General features: G+C 33.4%; 1 pseudogene; it reads left to right on the top strand.

The window, feature by feature from the left end:
- Positions 1-1,565: 1,565 nt before the first annotated feature.
- Positions 1,566-2,649, top strand: LOC149197805 (xyloglucan galactosyltransferase XLT2 pseudogene; annotated as a pseudogene).
- The last annotated feature ends 5,091 nt before the right edge of the window (positions 2,650-7,740 follow it).

Raw genomic sequence — 7,740 nt, 5'->3', positions numbered from 1 at the left:
TATGATAAAATTTAAATCCAACTTTTGTTATGTGATTTTTGCATTGGAGTTCAAAAGTCATAACTCTTAAAGAGAATCTACCACATTCTATCCATTGTGTATTGCTATGTGTATGATAATGTTTTTCACTAACGATTTATTAATAGAATTCAGTTTACATTATATAGTATATCCTTTGTATAATATAATGTATTCTTTCATTTTCATTCTTAAATTAATATGTATCATTCTATGTAGCTAGAAGGTTGAGGTGACAATAGATCTTAATATTGTAAGTGTGTGCACAATGGGAGGAAAAGAGCTAGGTCATAATCAGATAGAAATCCATCTTAGCAATGACATGTAAGAGAGAATGAGAGAAGACCCTTGACAAAGAGCCAAGAGGTCACTTAAATGGATTTGGGGACAAACTAGGGCTGTGGGTGAAGGTATTCTAAGGAAATGTCCTCTCTTATCTCATGTTGCATGACATGAGCACAATAATAGAGAAAGAGGGAAAATGAAAATTGGACCAAACAAACCTTTTAAAAAGCATTCTCTAAGAAAACCCAAAATATACAATTTTCAACTAAGGTAAAATGAAAGAATAAATACAAAACTCAGTAAATGTCTAAAATAGAGAACCATGTGAGAAAGGAACAATAAAATAAAATAATCTTATCAAAGCACTATGAATGATGTAATCTAAACATTGTCATGTGCCTAAGTTAATCTAAAGTTACTGAAAAGAACGTAAATCAATACAAATAGGTTATTATCATCAATCTTATGAATCAAATAGTTTATTTATCAATGTCACTTTGCAGTACAGCTTTTTTTTTAGTAACTTTGGTAGGACTACATCTTCATAGTGTCTCTTTTTTTTTGTAAGTTCGGTAGAACTACATCTTCATCATGTCCTTTTTTTTTTGTAACTTTGGTAGGACTACAGCTTCATCATGTCCCTTTTTTTTGTAAGTTTGGTAGGACTACATCTTCATCATGTCCCTTTTTTTTGTAACTTTGGTAGGACTACATCTTCATCATGTCCCCTTTTTATTTTGTACATTTGGTAGAATTACATCTTCATCATGTCCCTTTTTTTTGTAAGTTTCGTAGGACTACATCTTCATCGTGTCCAAATCTTGACTACATCTTCATCATGTCCCTTTTTTTGTAAGTTTGGTAGGACTACATCTTCATCATGTCTAACTTCTCACCCAAATCGGGGGATAGCACAATACTAAACCCAAGACTTCTGGTTAGGTGAGACTTCATTTCCATGTCCACTTCCAATTGAGCTACCCCAAGCGGCATTTCCTATTTCCACCTCCATAGCAAAGTTAATGCTATGGAGGTACCCCATCTGACAGCGGCAGACGGCGTGGTTGACGTCATGGCGACCTTTCATCCTCGACCATGCATCATGGCATCCATCCGGCGCATCCATCCCTCTCTGGCTGTCGTGCTCCTGCCCCTCGACGGCGACCCTGCCCGCAGCCACTTTGGCCTCCCTCTGGTGTATTGATGAGCACATTTACCAACCTGACGATATTAATGTTATTTATATCACTAGTCTATTTGAATTCGAATTCAAATTTGAATTTAACCGCGAAAAAATACCAGTGCCTTGTCTCAGATGCCTTTTATATACCCTATTACATCGGCCTGGATGCCCTGCGTTATCTTTACGGGAACGAACGGGACCGGGCCTCGGGTCATGGGGCAGAGCTGATTTCTTGGCTGGAGAATAATGGAAGCTGGAGCTGGAGCAAAAGGGGTGGAATGGATCATTTTATAGCGACCGGGCGAACCGCTTGGGACCTGAGCAGCCTACCATGGCGAGCGGAGTTAAATGGGGAACGAGTCTCTTGGAGCTCTCGGCCATGGGCAATGTCACGACGTTGTTGGGAGAGCCAAACCTGGATCGACAAAGAGCAGGCCATTCCGTATTTGACTTCTTTTCATCCGAATTCGCAGCAGGAATTGAAGGAATGGACGGAGACTCTGGCATCTGCGAGGCGGGATTTCTCATTTGCGTTCGTGGGTTCCGCGCGCCGGGGTCTGGCAATCCGGCGTGCCGTTATTGAGCAATGCATGGATTCTTCGAATGGCTGATGGTGAATTGCACTAAGATGCAGTGCAGTCACAGGCCGGAGGCCCTGATGCAGGAATTGCTGAAGGCCAATTTCTGCCTGCAACCACCCAGGAATACCCTGACCTGGCGATCAAATTTTCATGGGTTGATAGCTGGGTGTATACCCGTATTTCTCATAAGGGATTCTGTGTATGAGAAATACACATGGCATCTTCCTTCAGACCCAGAAACCTACTCTGTTATTATTGCAGAGAAGAGATTGGTGAATTCCAGAAACACCTTCAAAATCGAGGACGTATTGAGCAGTTATTCTGAGGAGAAAATTAGGAAAATGCAGGAAAAGATCATTAATATTATACCCAATTTGCTTTACATGAATTCTGCAGAAAAAGATGATGGTGAGATTTTTCCAAAGGATGCCTTCGATCCTGAAACCGAAGGCGTGCTTCGCAGAACCATGAGTAACCGGTTTTGGAATCCACTGTAAAATGTGTTGACTCCTTATTTGTTTATTTATTTTATGGTAGCATCAAATTAGATTTCCAAAAAGAATTCGGTATCGAATTATTCAGTTATGATGATAGAATCCAGATTTAGCAACAATAGTATTAAATTCAGGGGACTATCAAAATGTAAACTAATGGAAAAGTGTTGTATAAATGAGAATCCACTCAAAGCAGTTTGGAGAAATTTGTCTTCTAAATTGAATGTCCGATAAATCAAGTGTTATCCACTCAAAGCAGTTTGGAGAAATTTGTCTTCTAAATTGAATGTCCGATAAATCAAGTGTTATAGATCAAAACTGCACTGTGTAAATTGAGAATCCACTCAAAGCTGTTGGAGAATTTGCCTTTGTAAATTGAAATAAATTGAATGTTTCAATTGTATATTTTTTATTCTATCTTGTGCACTGATTTTCATGAGAATCCACTCAAAGATGTTGGAGAATTTGCCTTTGTAAATTGAAATAAATTGAATGTTTCAATTGTATATTTTTTATTCTATCTTGTGCACTGATTTTCATTGGTTCAGGGCATGTAAGTTTTGTTAGATAATTAAGGGTTAATAACAGATAATTAATTTGTTCATAGATATAAATGCACATAAGCTATATACTCATAGTTAAATAACTGCAATGGTAGACTTATACAGCCCCATACATATGGCCATTAAAAAATTTGTTATTTTCAGCCCAACCAAAATAACCCCAAATTTGCTTAACTGTAAACACACTGAAATTATTCAATCTAACGACTGTCTTCACGTCCGTGAAGACAGGTGATGGATGCTATGAGAAGATCAGCTTTTAAAAGTGAAGACAGGTGATGGATGCTATGAGAAGATCAGCTTTTAAAAGGGAAGCCTAAGGGAAACGTTATGCAAGTCAATTGAGAGTAGCGACAGAGAGTCTACTTAAACACCATTTCAGAGAAATAATGGATGCATTGTTCCAGAAATGCGGAGAAACACCGAGGAACAAATTAAGTAAAATTAAGGCCTATCTCGTCATGGCCTAAGAGCGTAAATCAACTTGTTGACCACTTACACAGTAATTAACACTCTTAATTCATACCAGGCTACATGAAAATGCATTTCTAACGTTTTATTTATTTTTTAATATATATTTCTAGCCTTAAAGATAAAGTGAAAGTGCCTCTCCTTGGAAGTGCGAGGTCACTGTAGTATTAGTATATATTTTTAATTATATTATAATTTTAGTTTATATTATATTATATTTTTTATATTCTATATATTGCTTTTATTAGTTTGAATTTTTTTCCAATATAATATTTAGACTAATTATTTTTACATATATAATGTTTTCTGTCAGTTATTTTTAAAGGTAAAAGAAATTTATAATAATTAAAATTATAAATTTAATGTAGCTTAATATAATATCAAAATCTGTATTTATGATTTATTAGCTATTTATAATAAAAAAAAATTATTAGCTATTTATAAAAAAAATAAATTATTATTTTTCTATGTGTTATATTAAAAAGTCAAAATTTCAATTATCTAAAGAAAAATATAATTACATATTAATATTGTTGAATTGAGGCTTCTGTGATCCATATTGGTTTATGAGAGATTTTTCGGCATAAATCACAAGATCTATCATTTGTCGACGCGTAGATCTATCTATCATTTGTCGACGTGTTTTGAACCAGCCAATGTGGTTCATCGTCAGGACAAGTTGAAGAACCAGATCCAACTTTGCATGTTAAATAGCATGAGCAAAGTCTCCAACCGCTAGCTAGGCCAACGGCTAGAAAGGAATAGGGTTCTAACCTCGAAAAAGGATGAATAAATAAAATAATCTAATATGAAGTTAGTTGAAATATGGGATCAAATAAATAAATAAATTAAATAATAATAATAATAATAATAAATAAATAATAAATAAATAAAATAAAAATAAACAAATAAATACAATAAAATCCTAGAAACAAAATAAATATGTAGAAAAACAAATAAAATAAAATAATAATAATAAGATTAAGATAATAAATAAATAAATAAAAATAAAATAAAATAATAAATAATAATAATTTAAATGAATTATTATTAATAATATTAAATAACTAAATATTAGGTTAAAAAATAATACTAATAATTAATAATTAATTAAAAAAAAAGAGACCAGAAACAAGGGGAGGGGAGGAGGAGGGGTGGAAAAGAAGGAAGCGACTAGGAAGAGAGAGCAGGGACCCAACATCCATTGATTTTCCAACCATCCTCTTTATTGAGATTGCTCGGCTTCTTTTCAATTTCCAGAGCTCCCCTAAATTTCCGATGATGGAATTGAGAAACCCTAGCAATGACACTAGCATCTTCAATACAAACATGATGATTCGTTTTTTCCGCATGCTCAGCTAAAGCCGAAGACTTTGATCTCCTATGCTTAAGGTCAGCTGCGTGTTCACTAATCCTTTGATTGATGGAGCGGCCCGTCTCACCAATATAGGGGGTCCCACAGGAACAAGGGATAATATATACCCCTTTCATATCTTTAGGGTCGATAGGATCCTTTGCTGATCTGAGGGACATATGAATGGTGTTAAGGGGCCTAAAGGTTACAGGGATGCTATGCATCTTGAGAATCCTTGCAATCTTATCAGTGGTCCCCTGAACAAACGGAAGATGGACACCGGGAATACGTTCCTTCGGTTCCCTTTTAGTAAGAGAATTCATGGCGGCTTTTATGAAAGCCTTCTGTCCCATGTATCTACTATATCCATTCTCAACAAAGACGTCAAGGAGATGGGATTTTTCTTTCTCAAAGCTCTTTTTATCTGAGATCCTTAGGGCTCTGGTAGCAAGGGTGTTGAGAACCCCCATCTTCTGAGCTGGGAAATGGTGGGAACTGGCATGAAGATACTGCTCCGTATGCGTTTTCTTTCGAAAAACTTGGTGGGAGAGGGAGCCATCGCTATTCTTAGAAATGAGAATATCAAGGAAAGGGAGGCATCCATCAACTTCCTGCTCTTTAGTGAACTTAATGGCTGAGGATTGACTGTTGAGATGATCGAAGAAGAGATCTAATTCCTCTTGGCCATGAGACTAGATAACATTGGTGTCATCCACATACCTTTTCCAAAGCTTGGGCAGAAGACGGGATGAGTTAAGAGCCTTGGACTCAAAATCTTTGATAAACAGATTAGCAACGACTGGGGATAGGGGTGAGCCCATTGCAACCCCACAGGTTTGCTCAAAGAACTCGCCCTCAAAACAGAAAAATGTGGAAGTGAGGCAGATCTCAACTAAGCGAGCCGTGTCAGGATCTGTAAGGCGGTTGATAACCTCCAAGGCCTCACTAATAGGGATGCAAGTGTACAGGGAAACAACATCGAAACTAACAAGAATGTCCCCAGGGTCAAGCTTAATGTCCTTGAGTTCATTAATAAAGGAAGCAGAGTCTTTTACGAAGGACTTCGTACGACCAATTAAGGGCTTAAGCCTTAACGCAAAGAACTTAGCAAGAAGGTAGGTAGGACCTCCAATGGTGTTGACAATGGGCCTTAATGGAGCTCCTTCCTTGTGAATTTTGGGGAGACCATAGATCCTGGGAGTGATAGGGTTGCTCTCAATGAGTTTATGGTGCAGGGAACTCACTGAGCTAATGGACTTGATGGCAAGAGCCACATTCCTAGAAACCTTTTTTAAAGGGTTTTTGGGAAGCTTTTTATAGCTACCGCTATTATGAAGATGATCTAACATCTTAACATATTTTTTAAGTAGATGGAAAGATGTTAAACTAATTTACAAAAAACTTATTTGAATATTTTAATTAAAAATATAAATATAGTGTAATTAAAATCATATTATTTTTAATTGCTTAAAAAATTATTTTAGATTAATATAAAATATACATTTTATAATAATTCAAACAATATTAAATCCATTTTATTTGAAATTTAACATCAAAATATAAGGAAATATCAAGTTTTTTCAAGTGGTTTATGTTTCTTATTATCAATATATCAATATACATGCAATGTCTTTCAAAACCAAAATATAAAATGAAAGTATATATAAAGTTTGTAAATGCAACATCCACGATGAAGCATATATATATATATATATATATATATATATATATATATATATATATATATATATATGTATGTATGTATGTATGTTAGCCATGGACGACAATAAAGCCTATATATATATATATATATATATATATATATATATATTAGCCATGGATGTAGTAAGCACGGAGGATCAAATTTCTTGATAGGATTTTAAATAAAATCAACTAAAAGAATATCAAAGGCCAAAATGTAAAATAGTGAAACCACTTAAAATAGATGACATTATTTACATTAAAATATTTTTTTTAATCAATATATTTTTAAATACATATAAAAGTTATTGAATTATTTTAATTTCAACAAATTCAATTACTTTATTTCTTTGGGTATTGGAATATTTTGTTATGGTTATATACATATATGTAAAATTAATATTAAAATAAATTAACTAATTTGAATATTCAAATAGTTTATTCAAATTTTATATTGAAATATCACATACATATACTAAAATTGATATTAAAATAGTTTATTCAAGTTTTATATTTGTAAGAGGTATAAGAATTATACATATTCCTCACATTTAAAAGGGAAAATATAAGATAAATTAATTAATTTATTTTTAACTTTTAATTACTTTTTTTCTTTTTAAAATTTATATAAAACTATGTTTCTTCACATGAACATCAAAATATTTTATTTATGGCTAAGAGTGAGAGTGAAATATTTTTACCACATTTGCTAAGTGAAATTAGGATTATTGATGTTTTATAATGATTTTCATTAAAACTAACCAATTATGTATATTCATTTTTGTTTTTAATTATAGTTGACATTGTTTTTTATTTACCTTTATTTTTAAAAGGCACATATGTCAACTCTATGTTGATCACTTATGGTACATCATCCTCGTCTGGGTGTTATAACTTGTCATTATTTAAATTGCATTTTTGAATGCATAAATGGATTCAACTACTTCAAAATCTCTTTGGGCACTTAGATTGTGAAAAAATATAGAATAACGAAACTATTTGAAATGTTTTTAACCACGAGAATGTTTGTCTTTTAATTGTTTTATATAATATATACATAGTTCACACACACATATTATTTTTGTAAGTA

Source organism: Pinus tabuliformis, chromosome 2_2 (genome assembly GCF_031772625.1).
Source record: "Pinus tabuliformis cultivar Carrire ecotype Pingquan chromosome 2_2, CPIR1, whole genome shotgun sequence".
NCBI classification, from domain to species: Eukaryota; Viridiplantae; Streptophyta; class Pinopsida; order Pinales; family Pinaceae; genus Pinus; species Pinus tabuliformis.
Note: the sequence above shows the minus strand (reverse complement) of the source record. Positions and strands in the feature narration are given on the sequence as shown.